This window comes from Mytilus californianus, unplaced genomic scaffold, assembly GCF_021869535.1.
Source record: "Mytilus californianus isolate M0D057914Y unplaced genomic scaffold, xbMytCali1.0.p SCAF_4, whole genome shotgun sequence".
In the NCBI taxonomy this organism is placed as follows: domain Eukaryota; kingdom Metazoa; phylum Mollusca; class Bivalvia; order Mytilida; family Mytilidae; genus Mytilus; species Mytilus californianus.
The window spans coordinates 13,662,261-13,678,977 of record NW_026262690.1 but is presented as its reverse complement, the minus strand read 5'-3'; the positions used below and the strand labels follow the sequence as shown (position 1 = coordinate 13,678,977).

General features: G+C 34.0%; 1 protein-coding gene across 1 annotated transcript in view; it reads left to right on the top strand.

Moving 5' to 3' along the window:
• Positions 1 to 788: 788 nt before the first annotated feature.
• LOC127699231 (ALK tyrosine kinase receptor-like) overlaps positions 789 to 16,717 on the top strand; it is a 167,159-nt gene continuing 151,230 nt past the window's right edge. The window contains exon 1 of the mRNA XM_052202985.1: positions 789 to 904. The gene's annotated coding sequence lies outside the window, so the exon portion shown is untranslated. The remainder of the gene's footprint in view (positions 905 to 16,717) is intronic.

The following is a 16,717-nucleotide window of genomic DNA, read 5'->3' as shown; positions in this document are numbered from 1 at the left end:
TTTTCCTCTGTCCTGTTTCAGGTTAAAATTTTTGTGAAAGGTAGTTTTCCAGGATCTTGTGTTAACATTAACTTGAAACCTAATTTACATGTCCAATATGATGTAAATAAAAAAAATTAAATGTGAAATTAGGGTTTGACCCAAATTTTATGGTTTACTGAACATTGAAATGTGATTGTGCAAGTGGAGCATGGTGTCCTATGGACACATATTCTTGACTCAAACCAGTTAATATATCTTTATTTGTATCCTTATAAAGTTAAAAAAAAGCTCTTAATATGAAAATTAGATTATGTGATATGATTGCTGATGAGACAAATAAATCTACCTTTGACCATAGGGGTGAGGATGTAAACAACTATAGTTCACCTTACAGCCTTCAACAATGAGCAAAACCTATACCGAATAGTAAGGTATAAAAGACACTTGCATGACAAAAAATAAAATTTAACTTTTCTTATGAAAGAGAGACTGCAGATACCAAGGGAACATTCAAAGTTGAAGACAGACTGATGCAATGGCAAAGACAAAAAATGATGAAGAGACAAACAACAGTCCTCAAAGCCCAACATAGAAAAACTAAAGACTAAGCAACATAAACCCATTCAAAAACACGGGTAGCAGATCCTGCTCCACATGTGGTTCCTGTTGTGTTGCTCATTTAAGTACAAATTTAGTGAATCATTTGGTGAGTTATTATTTGAATCTATACAGAGATAATAATAATAAACAATAAGAAAACAGATGTAAAGTTGATAAATGACAGGATGATGCTTTTTCAGATTATTCACAGAATATGTCCTGGTTCTGAGTGGTTATAATTACTTCTGTGGCAAGATTATGTGGGAAAGATAAAGTATGGAAAAAGATTAGTATACATGCCTGTTAATCAAATATGTAAGAGGTACGTATTTTATGAAATTTCACATGCAACTGCGCTAGGAACTGGATCTGGATACTTTAAAAAGGATGTGGCATGTATATAACTCTGCAATAATCAATTAATGTAAACTTGATTCGTTAAGTTTCGTTGAAAACCAATTTTTGTGGATTGTGCAACAATTGTATTTTCGTGGATATTTGATTTGATGGTTTTGCTAAAGTTGCATACAAGCCTATAGACAATTTGTTCTTCAATGAACATTTGAATTCAGGATTTATCTATACCAACAAAATTAACAAAAATAGGTATCTCACGAATAATAATGAATCCACAGTAAGTAAATTTTATATGTCGTGATTTGGTTGGATGCAAACTTTATTGAAGAGAGGAGAGATGATTAATTAATTTGTGACTATTTTTGAAAGCTTTGTAAGGAAAGGTCTCTTAGTTTAAGTAGCTAGCTCGTACTAAAAGTCCTGCTAGTCACATATTGCAAAGATTCATATAGAACTTCAAGGTTATATTACAATAGATAAAGCCTGATATTTATTGTTATCAATGTTAATATCTATCTAAGTTTTAGCATTATTGTAGGGGGAAATATTGTATGATATACATTAAGCAAACACCAATTACATCATCTGACTTTCTATAACCGGATGCTATACCTTAAACATTTTCAAACATTAATTGGTAAAACTGAAACTGATCTGATTCAGTAATGTCCTAGAAATAAGTGATAAATGCATTATGCCCCATTAGACGACAAATTCATTACTATCTGATGTTGGAACTAGATAACTGCCTTAATGGATGAGCGTGTGGGATTTGTAATACGGTTTGTCTGGATACACTTGAATTATTGTCAGTTGATAGTGGCATGGATTGTGTCACTCTTGTTATTTAAACATCATTATTACATTATATAATTGAATTAGTATTTACGATAAGTAGATTCTAACATTGTTTTAGTTATACTTGAACTAAAATTGTCTGATTTTTTATTTTGATAGTAACAATGAAATGTAGATATTGGTAGATAAGTTCATTTGTAAAAAACATATTTTATAGAACTAGATGATGATAAGCTTATTAAAGAGTTTCAACTGGTTGATAATATTGCCATTTAAAATTGGGGATTCTATTTTAGATGGCAAATTGTAAAATCCTCAGTATTATAAGAGGGCCAGGTGGGGGTGGGGGTCTTTATTTCTCTATCTTTAAATATTTAAGGTCATTTTTTTCTATTATATTTTTTAGCACTATTATTCTCTTCTTTTTAGCTCACCTGGCCGAAAGGGCCAAGTGAGCTTTTCTCATCACTTGGCGTCCTGTCGTCCAGCGGCGGCGCCCGTCGTCGGCGTTAACTTTTTACATTTTGAACTTCTTCTAGAGAACCACTGAATGGAATGAAACCAAACATGGCATGAATGTTCCTTATGAGGTGCTGACCAAGTGTTGTTACTTTGTAGCGGATCCATCATCCAAGATGGCCGCCAGCGAGGGGACTTAGTTTAACATAGGACCCTATGGGAAATACATACAAATGTCTTCTTTTAGAGAACCACTGAATGGAATGAAACCAAACATGGCATGAATGTTCCTTATGAGGTGCTGACCAAGTGTTGTTACTTTGAAGCGGATCCATAATCCAAGATGGCCGCTAGCGGGGGACTTAGTTTAACATAGGACCCTATGGGAAATACATACAAATGTCTTCTTTTAGAGAACCACTGAATGGAATGAAACCAAACATGGCATGAATGTTCCTTATGAGGTGCTGACCAAGTGTTGTTACTATGAAGCTGATCCATAATCCAAGATGGCCGCCTGCAGGGGACTTAGTTTAACATAGGACCCTAAGGGAAATACATACAAATGTCTTCTTTTAGAGAACCACTGAATGGAATGAAACCAAACATGGCATGAATGTTCCTTTTGAGGTGCTGACCAAGTGTTGTTACTTTGAAGCCAATCCATAATCCAAGATGGCCGCCAGCGGGGCACTTAGTTTAACATAGGACCCTAAGGGAAATACATACGAATGTCTTCTTTTAGAGAACCACTGAATGGAACGAAACCAAACAGGATGTGAATGTTCCTTATGAGGTGCTGACCAAGTGTTGTTACTTTGAAGCCTATCTATCATCCAAGATGGCCACCAGCTGGGGACAGTGTTTGACAAAGGACCCTATGGACAATACATACAAATGTCTTCTTTTAGAGAACCACTGAATGGATTGAAATCAAACATGGCATGAATGTTCCTTATGAGGTGCTGACCAAGTGTTGTTACTTTGAAGCCGATTCATAAACAAAGATGGCCGCCTGCGGGGGACTTAGTTTAACATAGGACTCTATTGGAAATATTTACAAATGTCTTCTTTTAGAGAACTACTGAATGGAATGAAACCAAACATGGCATGAATGTTCCTTATGAGGTGCTGACTAAGTGTTGTTACTTTGAAGCCGATCCATCATCCAAGATGGCCACCAGCGGGGGACTTAGTTTAACATAGGACCCTATGGGAAATACATACAAATGTCTTCTTTTAAGGAACCACTGAATGGAATGAAACCAAACATGGCATGAATGTTCCTTTTGAGGTGCTGACCAAGTGTTGTTTCTTTGAAGCCGATCCATAATCCAAGATGGCCGCCAGCGGGGGGACTTAGTTTAACATAGGACCCTATGGGAAATACATACGAATGTCTTCTTTTAGAGAACCACTGAATGGAATGAAACCAAACATGGCATGAATGTTCCTTATGAAGTGCTGACCAAGTGTTGTTACTTTGAAGCCGATCCATCATCCAAGATGGCCACCAGTTGGGGACAGTGTTTAACAAAGGACCCTATGGACATTACATACACATGTCTTCTTTTAGAGAACCACTGAATGGATTGAAACCAAACATGGCATGAATGTTACTTATGAGGTGCTGACTAAGTGTTGTTACTTTGAAGCTGATCCTTCATCCATGATGGCTTCCAGCGGGGGGACTTCCTTTAACATAAGATAATATTCAAAAGTAAATTTTGTAAAAAAAAAAATCCTTTTTTTTCCGTATTTTACTTTAAATGGACTTAGTTTTTCTGCCAGGAAAAACTACATTCACTCTGTGGTTAAAGTTTTTGAAATTTTAATAACTTTCTCAAACTATCCTGGATTTCTACCAAACTTGGACAGAAGCTTGTTTGTGATCATAAGATAATATTCAAAAGTAAATTTTGTAAAAAAAAAATTCCTTTTTTTTCCGTATTTTACTTATAAATGGACTTAGTTTTTCTGCCAGGAAAAACTACATTCACTCTGTGGTTAAAGTTTTTGAAATTTTAATAACTTTCTTAAACTATCCTGGATTTCTACCAAACTTGGAAAGAAGCTTGTTTATGATCATAAGATAGTATCCAGAAGTAAATTTTGTAAAAAAAATTCCATTTTTTCCATATTTTACTTATAAATGGACTTAGTTTTTCTGCCAGTTAACATTACATTCACTCTGTGGTTAAAGGTTTTAAAATTTTAACAACTTTCTTAAACTATCCTGGATTTGTACCAAACTTGGACAGAAGCTTGTTTATGATTAAAAGCTAGTATCTAGAAGGAAATTTTGTTAAAATTTTGTTTGATTTTTTCCGTATTTTACTTATAATGGACTTTCTTCCAGTTAACATTACATACAGTCTGCAGTTTAAGTTTTTAAAACATTTATTAGATTCATAAACTATCCTGGATTTTTACCAAACTTGGACAGAGCTACTTACAATCAAAAGATAGTATAGAGAGGAATATTTTTTATTAATTTTTTTCCTTATTTTTGTTGAGCCTGCGATTAACAGCAAAAGTAGGCGAGAACCGCGGAACCCTTACGAATTTTTTAACGCTAATTATTCTCTTTTCTTTCTATTTAAGCTCCCAATGGTTTATTGGTCAATGTTAAGTTTTTGTGTTCTGGTCTTTTTTCGAGTACTATAAGCAATAGGTCAACTATATTCGATGTATGGAATGATCGTTAGGTGTACAGGTCTGTCTAGCAGGTATCTTCTGACCTTGACCTCATTTTCATGGTTCATTACTCAATGTTAAGTTTTTGTGTTTTTGCAGTTTTTCAAGTACTATAAGCAATAGGTCAACTATGTCTGGTGTATGGAATGATTGTAAGGTGTACATGTCTGTCTGGCAGGTACAATCTGACCTTGACCTCATTTTTATGGTTCATTGGTCAATGTTAGGTTTTTATGTTTTGGTCTGTTTTTGTCGAGCCTGTGACTTTTGTCGCAAAAGCGAGACATAGTGATCCTACATTCCATCGGCATCGTCAGCGGCGGCGGCGTCCACAAATATTCACTCTGTGGTTAAAGTTTTTGAAATTTTATTAACTTTCTTAAAACTATCCTGCATTTCAACCAAACTTGGAAAGAAGCTTGTTTGTGATCATAAGATAGTATCCAGAAGTAAATTTTGTAAGAAAAAAAAAAAAATCCACTTTATCCGTATTTTACTCATATATGGACTTAGTTTTTCTGCCAGTTAACATAACATTCACTCTGTGGTTAAAGTTTTTCAAATGTTGATAACTTTCTTAAACTATCCTGGATTTGTACCAAACTTGGACAGAAGCTTGTTTATAATCATAAGATAGTATCAAGAACAAAATTTTGTAAAAAAAAAAATCCTGTTTATCCGTATTTTACTCATATATGGACTTAGTTTTTCTGCCAGTTAACATAACATTCACTCTGTGGTTAAAGTTTTTCAAATGTTGATAACTTTCTTAAACTATCCTGGATTTGTACCACACTTGGACAGAAGCTTGTTTATGATCAAAAGCTAGCTAGTATCTAGAAGGAAATTTTGTAAAAATTTATTTCCTGTTTTTCCGTATATTACTTATAAATGGACTTAGTTTTATTCCAGTTAACATTACGTACAGTCTGCAGTTAAAGTTTTTAAAACATTTATTAGCAGAGATGCAAACAGTTTTTTTTTTCTGTCAGACATTGGGGCCTACAGGGTAGCAAGTTTTGCCAGACCCATCAAATTTTTACCAGACCTATATTTTCACTCAAAAATAAAATGAGACGCTTTTGAATAATTAATTTTTATTTTGTTATATATTATTGTAATCTGTGTTTCATATTAATAAACATTGTAGTTTATTCAATATGTTAATACATAAATGATGATCCAGGAGTTATTCCTCACAGGATTACTTTGACACAAGATAATCTAATTGTTCTTACGCCAATAATTGGCATAAGAACAATTAGATCAAAAACAAAGACAGTGGCAAGCTACATTTGTACATCAAACCGAATATATGTGTTCATACATTAACTAAAATGAAGAAAAAAAAAACACTCATAGAAAACTAAAATAATACTTGTTTTTGTTTAATTTTAAAATTTACTTAAATCTGGTCATTACAACATTAGTTGTCCCTTAATCGAACTTTTGGTTTTCAGTGCTTTTCAACTACATAATTGATTTGGCCACCTATTGTTCCAACTGTTCATGCACCACTGATGTGTCATATCTGTGATCATATGAAGACGAAACTCGTTTTTTCATACTAACAATGTTCTCGTTAATGAGTCGTATTCGCGCCATTGACGCATGGTTTTCTGTCTGGACGCGCCATTGCATGAACCATGCGTCCGAGGAACGCGTCTGATAACACTTGTTGAGTCTTGTAATCATCAGAATTATCTGTCAAAAAGATGCTGAAAACATGCTTCTACTCAATATTTTTACCGGAAATTCGATTTCATTGCTATGTGTAATAATAAATCCCGAGAAATACGAAAATAATTATAATAACATGACTTACACTAATTGGAAAAACGCTGAGAAGATCGAAATCTGTTTATATCAGCACGTTTACATATTACCGGCAATAAATGTGTCATTAGAACTTTTGGTTTTCAATGCCTTTCAACTACATTACTAATTTGGAAGCCAAGGTTACAAGGACCAACAGAAATTTCAATTTTGACGGCCCCAAACAGTAAAAATATTTGCCAGACATTGGGTCTGACACAAAGACGTCATTTCCTGGACCCTCTAAAATTCTGCCCCCTAGGTCCGACAAAATAATTTTTTCCCCATTTTTGTTGAGCCTGCGACTAACAGCAAAAGTAGGCGAGACACTGGGTCCCGCGGAACCCTCACGAATTTTTCAATTAGCATACGCAATAGGTCAACTATATTTGGTGTATAAAAAAATTGTAAGGTGTATATGTATGTCTCTCTGACACGATTTATCTGACCTTAAATTAAGTTTCTGTAATGCTTTTAGTAAAACCTTTATCTTTAAGATCTTCAACATAAAATCAATGGTCAGTAAAGCAGGCGAGACATTTCAGGGTGTGCACTCTTATCTCTATATTTTATATTTAAGCACCCCATTATTCTCTATTCTTTATTTACCATAATTCCTTATTTTTATAATTTCTTGTAAACATCTGATGGATGTTATTAAGAACTATTTATAAAACTTGTTGATATTGCAATCCAAGTACAATTTTAGTACAATGTTTATGAAAAATAGGTTTGTTTGGTGAAATCTTGTAGTCTGTTGCAGATGTTGTGGATCAGTAAGTGTTGGTAAGAGATATGGGTGCGGTATTTGTATCTCCACACAAATATAGGAATAACGCCTTGAAGGATTTCTAATTTTCCTGTCATTTTTCCCAATCATTGTTCACCAAACAAGGACATACTGCCAACTGAAGCATCAATATGTAGGCATTTTCACTTACTAATTGTTTATCAGACAAAAGATGAATCCATAAAGGAACTTAAACCTGTATAGTATTGTTTTTATATCTCTGTCAAAATGAGCTAATTTGCTCACGAAACCATAGATAGGTCTTCTCAGATTGTTCTGAAGAACCTCAAATTATATATTGATCTTTGGATTGTTTTAAACTCTTGACTTTATCCCGGTGGTAATATAATAAATGTGTTCTGACATCGATGTCAAGTTCTTCCTTTATTTTGACTTGTTTTTTACAATTTCCTGTTAAAGAAGCTCTTCTATACAATATTAGTTGTGTAACAAAAATACCCAAGGGAAGTGTACTGCATTAGTTTAGATTAAATTGGTGTCAAATAATTCTTACATCATAATGGGAAATTAATGAACGTGCAATCATGATATATTTTTCACTGCTGACTTCATCTTTCATGCAGTAGAAATTCAAAATATGACCACATATAGAAACTAAATGAATAACTTGGAAGTAGTTGTTGTAGGCAGTTTTTGTGGCATTGTGTCCAAATAGTTATGAGTCTTTCAGAGATGTTGATTTTTAGATATAGATAATTAAGGTTTGTCTTTTTTCCTGGAATTGCTTGGATTTGTTTCTATGTCATTATTATTGATTGCTTGATTATTACTTTACGTCCATCAGCACTCATAAAGCTATATCAGAATGAGAGCTCTTACATATACTTATATGTTATTATTACTATAGTTAAAGTATATCCAGTCTAAAGAACCATTGGCATATGTGTGCTTACCTGTTTAGCAGGTTTGACCTGAGGTTTACCTAACCATTGACATGTGTGCAAACCTGTCTGGCATGGTTGACCTGAGGTTTACCTAACCATTGGCATGTGTACATACCTGTCTGGCATGGTTGACCTGAGGTTTACCTAACCATTGGCATATGTACATACCTGTCTGGCAGGGTTGATCTGAGGTTTACTTAACCATTGGCATGTGTACATACCTTTCTGGCATGGTTGACCTGAGGTTTACCTAACCATTGGCATGTGTACATACCTGTCTGGCATGGTTGACCTGAGGTTTACCTAACCATTGGCATATGTACATACCTGTCTGGCAGGGTTGATCTGAGGTTTACCTAACCATTTGCATGTGTACATACCTGTCTGGCAGGGTTGATCTGAGGTTTACCTAACCATTGGAATGTGTACATACCTGTCTGGAAGGGTTGACCTGAGGTTTACCTAACCATTGGCATTTGTAAATACCTGTCTAGCAGGGTTGACCTGAGGTTTACCTAACCATTGGCATGTGTACATGTAAGAGATAAATATGTCCTGGTAAAATATGTCCAGGCGGACACATATTACTAGTATAAAAAGTCCATGGTTACAGAATTTACTAGTATATTTAGACCGATGTTAATAATTTATGTCCCCAGACTAATTTTCCTATGAATTCAAGTCCATATCATTAATATTCCTAGGTAAAAATGTCCATGTCCTCTTTTTTTATAAGAAAAATATTAATGAATCAAATCATTTACATTTAAACAATAAAAATTCAAATGTTATGATTCAATATAGTTTAAGAGTTGTGAATTTATATGTTAACAAAATGTATGTCCCGAGACTAATTTTCCTAGGAAATCATGTCCATGTCATTAATATCCCTAGGTAAAAACGTCCAATTCCTTTATTTTTAAAAGAAAATGTTAATGAAACAAATTATTTACATGTAAACAATGGAAAATCAATTTGTATGTTTTAATATTGTTAAAGATTGTGCATTAATATTTCAATTAAATTCATGTCCCCAGACGTATTTTACTAGGAAATCATGTCCATGTCATTAATATTCCTAGGTAAAAACGGCCATGCCCTTTATTTTTAAAGGTAAATTTGAATGTTATGTTTTAATATTGCTTTAGAGTCGTGTATTAATATAATTATTTTAATAAAATTTATGTCCCCAGACTAATTTTTCTAGGACATCATGTCCATGTCATTAACATGCCTGGGTTATAACATCCATGTCCTTTATCTTAATAGGAAAAAATAATGAAACTTTCCAATCTTAACTAAGAAAATGTTTTTTTTTTTATTTTCAATAATTTTTAAAATATAATAAAGGTTACTAGAAAAAAACAAGTCTTAGGACAATTTTTCCTAAGAAAATGAGTGCCAGACATATTTAACTAGGTATAGACTGATTTTCCTAGGAAAATTTGTCCTGGGACTTACATTCCTAGTAAAATAATGGTCATGGACTTGTTTATCTAGGAAAAAAAGTCTGGCAGACAAATTTTACTACCAGACCAAATTTACTGTTACATACATACCTGTCTGTCAGGGTTGACCTGAGGTTTACCTAACCATTGGCATGTGTACATACCTGTCTAGCAGGATTGACATGAGGTTTACCTAACCATTGGCATGTGTACATACCTGTTTAGCAGGTTTGACCTGAGGTTTACCTAACCATTGGCATGTGTACATACCTGTATGGCAGGGTTGACCTGAGGTTTACCTAACCAGATAAATTCAGGTTCATTGGTCAATGGTAATTTATTTTATTCAACCGAACTGGGTCTATGTGATCACTCCAGAATTCTAATTTGAAGACATATTCTGATATTAATATTGTGTTTTATGACTCGCTGAAAGTTTAAACACCATCTATTAAGAAACTGTTGACTTGTAATTTGCCCTAAAAAGAGGTTGAACAGCCACTAAACTTTTGATATTCCACCATTTTCTACACAAGAAAATGTCTGGTCACGTCGGTAATATGACAGTTGTTTTCCATTCCTTTGATGTGTTTGATTTTTTTTGATTTTGGTATTTGATAAGGGACTTTCTCTTTTGAATTTTCCTTTGGAGGTCAGTATCTTTGCTATTTTACTTTTTATGCCCCCGCCGTAGCGGAGGAGGCATTAAGTTTTACCCTTGTCCGTCGGTACGTCTATCCGTCCGTACTTCCCAAAATTGGTTTCTGTTCTCTAATTTTAGTTTGTCACAACCAAACGTTATCAATCTTATACATAATGCTTATTACCACAAAACACAGATCAAGTTTGAATTTTGGTTGCTTCACTTTTACCGTTCTAGAGTTATGCCCCTTGACAATTGGAGAAATTGCTGAATTACTGTTCTTGAGTTATGTCCCTTTATGACACTGTGTGAACACAAGTCTTCTGAGATAGTTAGGCAGAAGATTTTTAAAATAGTTCTTTTAGACTGTTTGTCATCTTGTGTAATAGACCACAATATACCACCATTATGATTTGACAATTCTTGCAGGAGTTAAAACTGTTTGTCATAATTTAAATTCCTACCATTTTCAATTATCTTTCATATATATCTATCTAGTATTGTACCAATCCCTGAATTCCCAGGAGGACCAGATTTCCATTGAAATACCAAGAATTTTAGGAAAAATTACTAAAGCTGCAAACTGTAAGGATAATATCATCTTTGTTGTTCAGCGGTCTACTGGTCAGACAATTGTATTCCGTAGTTAAGACCAGGAACATTTCACTACAGAGTAGCCATCTTGTATTTAGAAGATTCACAGAAATGAAAATTAAAGTGTTTTTTTTTTTGCTGTCTTGGTTTCTGTTAACTTAATCCTCTGCATTGGAATTCCATGAGCCTAAATGTAACTATATAATTCTAATTAATAATAGAACTTGAGATGAAGCAATTTTGCAAAAAAAAATAATGTTGAAACCTTGAAATTTTATTTATTTAAATAGACCAATTGCTCTCAACATTGTTATTTAACTGCAATCTGCTGAAAGAAATTGTTATAACATGAGAATCCTGGTTTATCATTAATGCTTGGTTAAACATTGAACATGTGTTTGTAAAAACTGTCAATATTTCATAGTTTTTAGGCAATTTCCACAATTAATTGCTTGGACTTGAAATAGCACTTTCATTTGTTTTACTTAATTGCTGACAAAATAAAAACAAGTGCTTTGTAAATTAATTACTCCCAAAGCAAATATTTGATAACAAACAATATTTGTTTTTTACAATGATTTCAGTTATTTAATAATACTCTTTAATAAACATTGCCCCTTTCTGTTGTTTCATGAAGGGAATTTATTTCCAGTAAATTGAATTTCTCATAGAACTACAAATACAATATAGATTATATAAGGAAAGAAAATTTTTGTCATTTTTCATCCATTTTTCCCAAAGCAGCTTTTAAAACATTCTAGAAAGAGTTGATACTTATGAATTTGTTTTGAAAAATGTTAGAGATATCTGTACTCTATGTTAAATTAAAATTTGAAGAGTGCAGTAGCTCTTTACCAAAGTTTTTGAGAATCATAAGACAACTGGATAAACCAAGGGAAAATAATAGATTGTTATTGTTATGCAACTATTGAATACATGTTAAAAATCAATCTACAAAGGTTGGAATTCAGTTTGATAATATATAGACTGTAAATGTATATTATGACATCTTGAAATGAAAATGAATATTTTAAACTTTTACGGAAACTTTCTGTAAACGTCCTTGGATAATGTAGTCTTGGACTGTACATGACAGACTCATGGAACTATATAGACTTAAGTCCCAGAAATTTACATGACAGAATTATGGAACTGTGTAGACTTAAGTCCTAGACTTTACATCACAGAATCATGGAACTATGTAGACTAAAATCCCAGACTTTACATGGGGACAGAGTCGTGGAACTATGTAGACCTAAGTCCCAGACTACATGACAGAATCATGGAACTATGTACACTTAAGTCCCAGACTGTACATGGCAGAATCATGGAACTATGTACACTTAAGTCCCAGACTGTACATGACAGAATCATGGAACTATGTACACTTCAGTCCCAGACTGTACATGACAGAATCATGGAACTATGTACACTTAAGTCCCAGACTGTACATGACAGAATCATGGAACTATGTACACTTAAGTCCCAGACTGTACATGACAGAATCATGGAACTATGTAGACTGCAGTTCCAGACTGTTCATGGGGACAGAATCATGGAACTATGAAGACTGCAGTCCCAGACTGTACATGGGGACAGAGTCATGGAACTATGTAGACTGCAGTTCCAGACTGTACATGGGGACAGAATCATGGAACTATGTAGACAGCAGTTCCAGACTGTACATGGGGACAGAGTCATGGAACTATGTAGACTGCAGTTCCAGACTGTACATGGGGACAGAGTCATGGAACTATGTAGACTGCAGTTCCAGACTGTACATGGGGTCAGAATCATGGAACTATGTAGACTGCAGTTCCAGACTGTACATGGGGACAGAATCATGGAACTATGTAGACTGCAGTTCCAGACTGTACATGAAGACAGAATCATGGAACTATGTAGACTGCAGTTCCAGACTGTACATGAAGACAGAATCATGGAACTATGTAGACTGCAGTTCCAGACTGTACATGGGGACAGAGTCATGGAACTATGAAGACGTATGTCCCTTACTGTACCTTACTGTACACGATGTCAATAACAATGTCAAATATTCTTGTTTTTCTATGAATAAAATGTGAAGCAGATGTTATTTCACAGTATAACTCGTTCTAGAATACATCATGAAATGGCCTAACCTAACTTAAACAAAAAAAAAAACCCAAAAAACAAATGGTAGATTGACCTTTAACCACTTTATGTGACTTCCATGTTTTGGTTATATTTTTTTAGTTGTTTAAAGGTAAGTAGATTTGGTAATATGATATATAGTTTTGAGGTGAAACTTTTAAGAGAAAAACTTTTTTTATGGTTAAAATGTTGGAATAAAATTGAGAATGGAAATGGGGAATATGTCAAAGAGACAACAACCCGACCAAAGAGCAGAAAACGGCCGAAGGCCACCAATGGGTCTTCAACACAGCAAGAAAATCCCACCCCCGGAGGCAGGCTAAACAAAAATGTGTACTACTTTAATGAAAATGGACGTCACACTAAACTCCAAAACATATAAATGAACTAAAATTAAAAAACATACAAGACTTACAAAGGCTAGAGGCTCCTGACTTGGAACAGGCACAAAAATGCAGCGGGGTTAAACATGTTTTGTGAGATATCAACCCCTTCCCCTATACCTCTAGCCAATGTAGAATAAACAAATACACGGCAATATGCACAGTAAAACTCAGTTTAAAAGAAGTCCCAATTCCGATGTCAGAATAGGTAACAAAAGAAACTAAGCAAAATGACGATAAATAAATTAACAAAGGACTAATAGCAGTTACTGACATGCCAGCTCCAGACCTCAATAAAACTGATTGAAAAATTATGTCTTCATCATATGAAAATCGAGCACATTCCCTCTCGTTAGGGGTTTAGTATCATACCATCATAAAATATATGAGTAGAACATAACCCGTATCATGCCAACAACTGGTTTTAGAATGAATGTGTTTATTTCTGATGCAAATACCCTATGAGTGAATCAATATTAATACCAAAATATGCCATCTTTAATGACCTGACAACAGTATCGTAACTATATCCCTTCTGAATAAGTCTGTTTACAGGTTTGGTTAGCTTTTGAGGTGAATGTCGACATTTTTGTGCTTTGTATAGAATATTACCATAAAAGATTGGATGTGAAATACCTGAATGTATAAGATGTCTGCATGTGGATTTATATTTACGAATGATGTTCTTCTACCGATGATAAAAATTAGTAAATGTTTTGACTAGTTTGTGATATCGAAAACCCTGGTGTAATAATTTTTCAGTAATACAGAGGTTTCTTTCATTAAAATCAAATCGAACAAGTTTAGATATATAAACACCATAAGATGATGACAAGGGAACGTCACGTCATCATCTAAAAATGGATAATTAACAATAGGAAATGAAAAATCATCTTTTATCATAAATTTTGGTATTAAGGGCATATGATACAGTTACAGGGGAGGTTATGATGTTGCTGACATAAAATTTTATTTTTCACGACGTCAAACTGTGACATATCGGGAAAAGATGCATTTTAGACAGATTTTTATACGATCGTATATTGGTATGACGTTGGCGTCGTCGTCGTCGTCTGAAGACACATTAGTTTTCGCACTATAACTTTAGTTTAAGTGAATGGATCCATAAGGTTCAATACCACAAAAGAAAGGTTGGGATTAATTTGGGGGGTTATGGTACCAACAGTTAAGGAATTAGGGGCAAAAAAGGGGCAAAAAACAAGCATTTTTCTAGTTTCATGACAATAACTTGTGTGTAAGTGTTTGAATATTTCTGAAATTGTACTACAAGGTTCCATATCACAAAGGGAAGGCTGGAATTGAGTTTGGGGGTAATTGCCCGAAACGTTTAGGAATTGGGGGCCAAAAATAAGCATTTTTCTAGTTTCCAGACAATAACTTGTGTTCAAGTGTATGGATCTCTCTGAAATGGTACTGCAAGGTACCATACCACAAAGGGAAGGCTGGGATTGATGATGGGGGTAATTGCCTCAATATTTTAGGAATTAGGGGCCAAAAAGGGGCAAAAACAAGCATTTTTCTAGTTTCAGGACAATAACTTGTGTGTATGTGTATGGATCTCTCTGAAATTGTACTGCAAGGTACCATACCACAAAGGGACGGCTGGGATTGATTTGGGGGTGATGAATCATAAGGGGGTTCAAAAAATTTGGGGGGGGGGGGGGATTTTTTTTTCTTCCTTTTTTTCTTTTAAAATTTTCCATTTTAAGTTGGTTATTTCTGATTTATATTTAAAGCAAATAATAATGATATGGTAGGAGATACACACCAAACAGGATGTGTAAATTATTATATAATAAGTATTGTGCAATAGCAAGAAATTTTCAATTGCACAGTACTGCACAATAGCAAGAAATCTTCAATTGCACAGTATTGCACAATAGCAAGAAATCTTCATTTGCACAGTATTGCGCAATAGCAAGAAATATCCAATAGCACAATATTGCGCAATAGCAAGAAATTGGCAATTGTACAGTATTGCGCAATAGCAAGAAATATTCAATTGCACAGTATTGTGCAAAAGAAGATACTTTATATAAATTGCTTATTTCTTGACCAATTTCAATGGGGTTTTATTCTTGAATTCTTGGGGTTCTTTAATATGCTGAATCTAACCGTGTATTAAGTTTTTGGATTTTGGGCCCCATTATTAAACTGGTCCACATTGAGGTCCAAAGGGTCCAAAATTAAACTTTGTTTGATTTCATCAAAAATTGAATTATTGGGGTTCTTTGATATGCCGAATCTAACCGTGTATTTAGATTCTTAATTTTTGGTTCCGTTTTCAAATTGGTCCACATTAAGGTCCAAAGGGTCCAAAATTAAACTTAGTTTGATTTTAACAAAAATTGAATTCTTAGGGTTCTTTGATATGCTGAATCTAAACATGTATTTAGATTTTTGATTATGGGCCCAGTTTTCAAGTTGGTCCAAATCGGGGTCCAAAATTAAACTTTGTTTGATTTCAACAAAAATTGAATATATGGGGTTCTTTGATATGCTGAATCTAACCATGTATTTAGATTTTTGATTTTTGGGCCCTGTTATCAACTTTGTCCACATTGAGGTCAAAAGGGTCCAAAATAAAACTTTGTTTGATTTCATCAAAAATTGAATTATTGGGGTTCTTTGATATGCTGAATCTAACCATGTATTTAGATTTTGGATATTGGACCATAATAGGTGAATGTCCAATTTAAAATTTTTAAGTTCTTACACCACATTCATTCTCTGTCAGAAACCTATGCTGTGTCAAATATTTAATCACAATCCAAATTCAGAGCTGTATCAAGCTTGAATGTTGTGTCCATACTTGCCCCAACTGTTCAGGGTTCGACCTCTGCGGTCGTATCAAGCTGCGCCCTGCGGAGCATTTTATTATCATTTAAACTGATTGAAAACCAGTTCATGGACCCTTCTTTTTAAAAATGACATTTGGCTTGATTATGCATGAAGATTATTTGTGCTAATTCTTATGAAAAAATCAACAATGAATTTTTTAAAAATTCGATAAATATACAGCAAAAAATGCAGTTCTTTGACTGAAATCATGAAAATGTGACAAAAATGAATAATGTCTGAAGAATTGTTAC